Consider the following 6,000-nt stretch of genomic DNA (forward strand, 5'->3'; position numbering starts at 1 on the left):
TCTGACATCACCTACCACTTCCCAAATGAAGTGCGTTCGCCCCCAAACCCGGGGTTCCACCCGCACTTCCCTCTCTGACTCTTCTGGGGGGGAAGTGGGGAGGAGGAAAAAACAAATTTTGATCCAGAACTAACCGGCACTGCACAAATCAGGTATTCTCGACCTTGATAAATTATTCATTTAAGCCTGTTTTTGTTTTGCTCTGACGCCTAAAATGACTCAAGAGCTCAAAAGGCTTCTTGCACAGATTGTGTTGGGCAGTTTAACAGGATTTTTAGCTTGGAATAATTCACAACATTAGCAGGGAAGAGAGAGAGGTGGCCGTATGAAAATAAAAACGAAATCGAAAAAGAAAGGAAGAGAGGAAGGTGGAAGTTTTAGAAAAAAAATAGCGTTCCTTTTGTGAAAACTCTAAAAAGCAAAGAAACCGGAAGCCCAGTAGGCCCCACCTTGTGCGTGTCTCAGATCATGTTTTCTTAAGAAAAGGTTAAGACCATAGAAGATTTCTTTGGGTGAGATGTTAGGAGATCAGCTTTCAGGAACAACAACTGTGAGGGGAAAATATGACCTTGACTTTTATCAAGGCTCCTATCTTTGGGTCCCTACTAGAGAGGAAATGCTAGTGGTGGCCTGAATATCTATCTAAAAGAGACCCAAAGACCACATTGCAAACTTAATGAAAGCCAAATTCTTCAGAGCTGGACTTTTGTTTCTTAACTTTTCTTAGTTCTTTTTTCTCCACACACACTCCTCTTTTGCCATTATTTTTTTTTCCTGAGAGCGTATACAATCTAAACACCCAGGAAATCATGTACCGTCTAGCAGAGTAAACATAATTAACTTTTCATTAAAAATAAAAATTCAGAAATAGAACAGGTGTAGACTAATAACATTTTCAATTCCCAAGTATAGGAAAGGAAATGCATTAACTGGATTTAATCTCAGATTTTCCCACTGAATTTAAGACACAAATAAACATAGTCCCTAAAGCAACATAAGTTTGAAAATGTTCTTCCACTTCCAGGCCTTCATGTCCTTAAAGAAAAAGACACGAGAAAGAAAGAAAATTATTTAATTTTTGGAAGATTTTGGAATTCTTGCACAGAAAACAGTTATTTGCCAAACGTGGATAATAGAGAACAAAGTTTTCCTTCTGCTTTAAAGGATATGTCAGTCCTGATTACCACTAAAGATGCTCCCTCCCTGCCAAAATCATGATTCAAACATTCACGTATTTAACAAGTTTTGTTCTTTAATATATATATACTTTCTTCATTCATTTTGACAAGAGAGATTTGGGATTGTGTTTAAACTGGAGCATCGGTTTTTAAAGGAACTGAACTTTGAAGAAATGCATCTCTAGATTACGTTGAACTTGGAACTGGTGTTTCTTCTTATCATGTTTAATTCGAACGTTTCTAAAGGTCCACATGATGACAATGCCAATTTACAGGAAAGAAGTGCAGAGGCGCTTCCCTCCACAGGGCGGCGCCAAGAGGCCCCAGCCGAGAAAGCCCGCTATTGTTTCATTCTATAAAAGATGCCAGATGCACATATAAGCTCTCCCTCTAGTAAGGCTGACTCCCTGACCACATCCTGACCTCTCAACGTTTGAAAGCTAGAGGAGAATGGGAAGTTTTCTTTATTTTTCTTTTCAGTATATAAAGATATTTCCAACTGCTTAAGGACTTGATGCATATTTGCTTAGAAACATAATGTAATAAAGAGAAAGACTTGAAAATACTGAAATTGAGTCCCTTAAATAGACAGAAACCAGAAGAGTGGTGACGGGAGCCAAGAGAGACAAGTAAAGTAGATGAAAAAGAATAAGGTAACTGAAAACTGTTTTAACAGAATAATAAGTTAAAATGATAGCCTTTGCAAATACTAATCGTCCTAGAGGAATAAAAGTTTTGAGAGATAGTGCTGGTATCATAATAAAATCTGTGAGAGCTATAAGTTCATCACAGCTTTAAAGATTAGCAGAGACCTAGTGAAGCTGGCAGTCCTTTGGGGGTTAGATATGTGTTGTGCCAGAACAATCAGGAGGCAGGCCAGTGGAGATAGTAGAGAAAGAATGCTGGAAGAGAGAGTTTTAATCTCATTTTGCCACTTTCCAATGCTCTTGAGCAAGGCACTTAACCTTTCTGATGACCACTTTTCTTGTCCATTAAAGGGAAGAATAGTCCTTGCCTAGAATAGAGTGATTGTGATGACCAAATAAGACCTTCTATGTAAAATCTCCTTGCAAATTGTGAAGCAAGAGATTGACAAGTGGACAACGCGAAGGTGGCAGTTATTTCCAGCTACAGGTACCATACAGCAACCATATTTAATTCCCCTTCTTCCTTCCCTCACTCATTTTGTTCACTCACTCAGTCAATAAACACTGTGTGTGCATTCTCTGCCAGGTGCTTGAGAATGAGACACTGGCCCACCTCAGAGGGCTGCTGAGAGCTTGAACATGATGGAAATTGTCATAAATGCCATGACGCCTGCTATCATGAGGATACAAAAGAGAGACTGCGGAGTCCTGCCTTGGAAGGAGTTGGGGGAACAGAGAGGTTTCCTGAAGGAAATGAAGTGTATCTTTGGTCATGGAAAAAAAGCAGGTACATCCCAAGTAGATATATAGAGGGATTTGTAGGGTAGCTAAGAGTATTAATGGTGCAATAATGTCCACAAATCATCCAAACCTTTACTCTCCTGACAATGGGGCTGGGCAGCAATTTGTGGGCATATGTTGGCTGTAGAGATCTCTGCTGCAGGAAGGTACGAAATTCTCTTAGAGCACCGTGGAGGGAAAAGAAACTGACTACGCATGCCTACAGACCTCTGCAGCAGAACTTTGCAGCACGTTTGATGTGATCTCAAGATGGTCAAATCTCCCCCACAAACTAAATGTAACCACTCTTCTCCACCTCTACTTCCACTTCCTTTCTTCTTTCTAGGGGTCCACATGTGTAGGGAGAAAGAAGTCTTCTTAGAGGCAGGGGTGGAGATACAGAAGATGACAAAGTGGAGGCAGTTGGAGGAGGAGGGGGGAGGAGGATTTTACTTCACCCGTCCTAAACTAAATCATTGTCCATTGAAGACCAGCTCCTGGGAAATGAAAGGGCCCCCGGGTGACACAGCCACGCCCCACTATAAAAATAATTCTGAGGCCGCTAAGTTTCAGTAAGGTAGTTGAAGCTTGTATCAACTCCTGAGGTTAAGAGGGAATGGCGGGGCGGAGGCAGAGGAGAAAAGAAAGCCTCAGAGCGCTGGGCGAAGATGCCAATCAGAAAAGGGGAAATTCATTTGCGATGTTAATTAACAAGCGGCTAATTAAAACGGCACTTTGAGTGCTAATCAATCGCCTTATTAAGTTAGAGCCATCACTGGAACAAATTGAAAGCTCCCCGCCCTGGCTCCTGCTTCTGGTGCGGGCGGGGCTGGATTCCCCAGACCTAGCGGGGTAGGCGACCGCTCAGGCAGCCGCTGAGGTCCACAGAATCTCCAACTGCCAGATTCAACCCCGCGGAACTGCCCGCTCCTGCCCTGGGACCTGATGAACTGGACCAGTGTCTAGGAGGCGATTTCTAGTCCAGACGCACCGGGCAGGGGAGAAGGGATTGCGTGCGAGAACAACGGGATCAGCTAATGGGGACTTTGCCTCCCCGGAAGGAGCTCCCAAAAAGGTGCAGAAATTCGAACTGTGGGCCGCAAGCAGGGAGAGGAAGCAATTCAGCCCGAGAGGGGGCGCTCTCTGGCCAGGACCACGCATCCCCATTTCCCGGGACCCAGCGATCGCTTTACTTTCAACGCTCTTAGGCCCTTGCCCACATCCATCTCAGCAACCAGGAAAGAACTGGCGGGTCTTCAGGCAGCAAGGACAGGGTAGCTAGCCACCTCGGCTCGGTCTCCTTGGACTCCTCAAGAACCGTGTGGGATGCGTAAAGGGGAGAGGGAGTGGGTGTGCTAATCATCTGGGACGCCGGCACACCACGTCCAGCCACTAACGTGCCTCCCAGCCAACCCATTCGCGTTTCCTCATGCCTTTGGTCTTCCAAATTCGCTAAGAGAATTAAGATTTTGAATCTCTATTTTGAGGCGCCTTCCCCACTTCCTAATTGTTAAATGCCTACTTGTCACCAAATTCCCAAGGGAGAAGTAGTTGGCAACAAGAGGGGTCTGTGAATTTAAATGCTAATTAAATGGGTCCTTCTCCTGCAACTCCACCTGCCTGGCGGCCCTAGTTAAAGCAGAATGCACCGGGCGCGCACACCTCAACATTCCTGGGGTGCAGAGCAGAAGCTCAGTTGAAGAGGGACTCCGGCGGACTCCTGTATGGTTTGCTTCTTACGGCCTGCTACAGGGGAAAAAAGAAAAAAAAAAAAAAAAGAAGAAGAAGAAGACGCCATTAGAAGGAGGTCTTTTGCGTGGCGGGTGATAAGTGGCGTGGCCCAGGGTGTGGTTAATGTGTCTGCGATGACACACGAATGTTCTGAGCTGGCCTGTGGGCTTGCCTTCCCAGGGATGCGTTGGACTGCGCCTGCTAGTGGGTCTGAGCATGCTTGGGGTGTCCCGGGAGAACCGAAGGAACGGCTCCCACGTGCAAAGTTCGAAAGCATTAATATTTTCATCATATTATCATTATTCAATATAATAATATTTGCTCGGTTAGCGGCACTAATTAGGCCACATTAAAACTGTAGTGTCTCCCTAATGGTGCGTAATGTGCCCACACTCACATTTTTCTCTCTGAGGATGGGCGGCTCTTGGCTGGCAGAGAAGAGACAGACAAGCAGTGGGATAGATTAGGGTGTGCCGCCCCTTAGCGCGCGCGCGCGCACACACACACACACACCGCCAGGAATCTGCTGAGTGGGGTCCGCCGTCTCGGCAGGGTCGATGGGACCCTCTGCTGCGCATTCGGCCCAGCGCCGAGCACCCTGCAGCCTCCTCCCGCGCCTCGGTTCTTTGAACTCGGCGGATTGATTTTGCTACCTTTCCCCCTGGTGTGTGTGTGCCTTCAATTGGTTAGGTTTTCAAGGTTTGGGAGGGCCGACGTGAAAGAATTAAAATACTCTTAACCGGAGCCCCTTGGCCGAGAACTGGAGGTCCCGCCCCCTAGCTAGGTGCTTTTAGGACCCCCTTCCCGATGGGAATTCCTTTCCAAGACTCGAGGGGGAGAGTGTAAAAGAAGCTCCCGCAGAGCAGGTCCGGTCTGGGTCTTCTTCCTCTTCTCGGTGCCAGCGGTCGGCCCCGGCGTCCTGCAGCCCTCCGCGAGGTGCATGTTAAGCTCCGGGAGACTGCCCCTCCCGCGGGCGCCGCGGCGAGATCACTCTGAATATGTAATATATTTGTAACGCGCGATGAGGTGTGATGTGTGTTCGGGAACGGTTGGGGGGGGGGGGGGAGGTTGAAGCCGGATTGGGAAGAGGGGGGCACAGAACTCACACTGTACTGCGCAGTCTAACAATCTGAACATTTCTTTATTAAAAGCTGCTGCGTGACATTTACACTGAGCCTCCAGCCTCTGCCTCTAATCCGGGTGAAAACGTATTGAACCGCCGAATCGTGGCTTCTGCGTGCGGGGACGCTACGGTCCGCGGCCTGGCCGGGCCCCTGGGCTGCAACCCGAGAAGGCCCCTACCCCCTACCCCGTCCCACCGGAGAGGGTGGGGAGGGGCGGTTACCTCCAGCCCAGCCCGGGCGCCGGGGAGTACCCGGCCTCCGGACTCTCGCTTCACCCCCGCCAGCCGCCCGGCCCAGCGACGCTCTAAAAGACCCGGTCCAAGCCTCCAGTCCTTCCTTCCCCCAACAAAGAAGTAAACTTTCTACCTCTCCCCTGCCCCTCCCCCATAATCCGATCGTTTAGAGTTGCTGTTTTCCTTTTGTCAGATTCCTCCTCCCGGATCAGTCTGAGTACACGATCAGAACTGCTCAGAGAGCAGGAAGCACATTGATTTCAGCTTGTTCTGTCCACAGACAGGCCCTGACAAGGTTGTTAGAACA

This window comes from Acinonyx jubatus, chromosome C1 (assembly GCF_027475565.1).
Source record: "Acinonyx jubatus isolate Ajub_Pintada_27869175 chromosome C1, VMU_Ajub_asm_v1.0, whole genome shotgun sequence".
NCBI lineage: Eukaryota > Metazoa > Chordata > Mammalia > Carnivora > Felidae > Acinonyx > Acinonyx jubatus.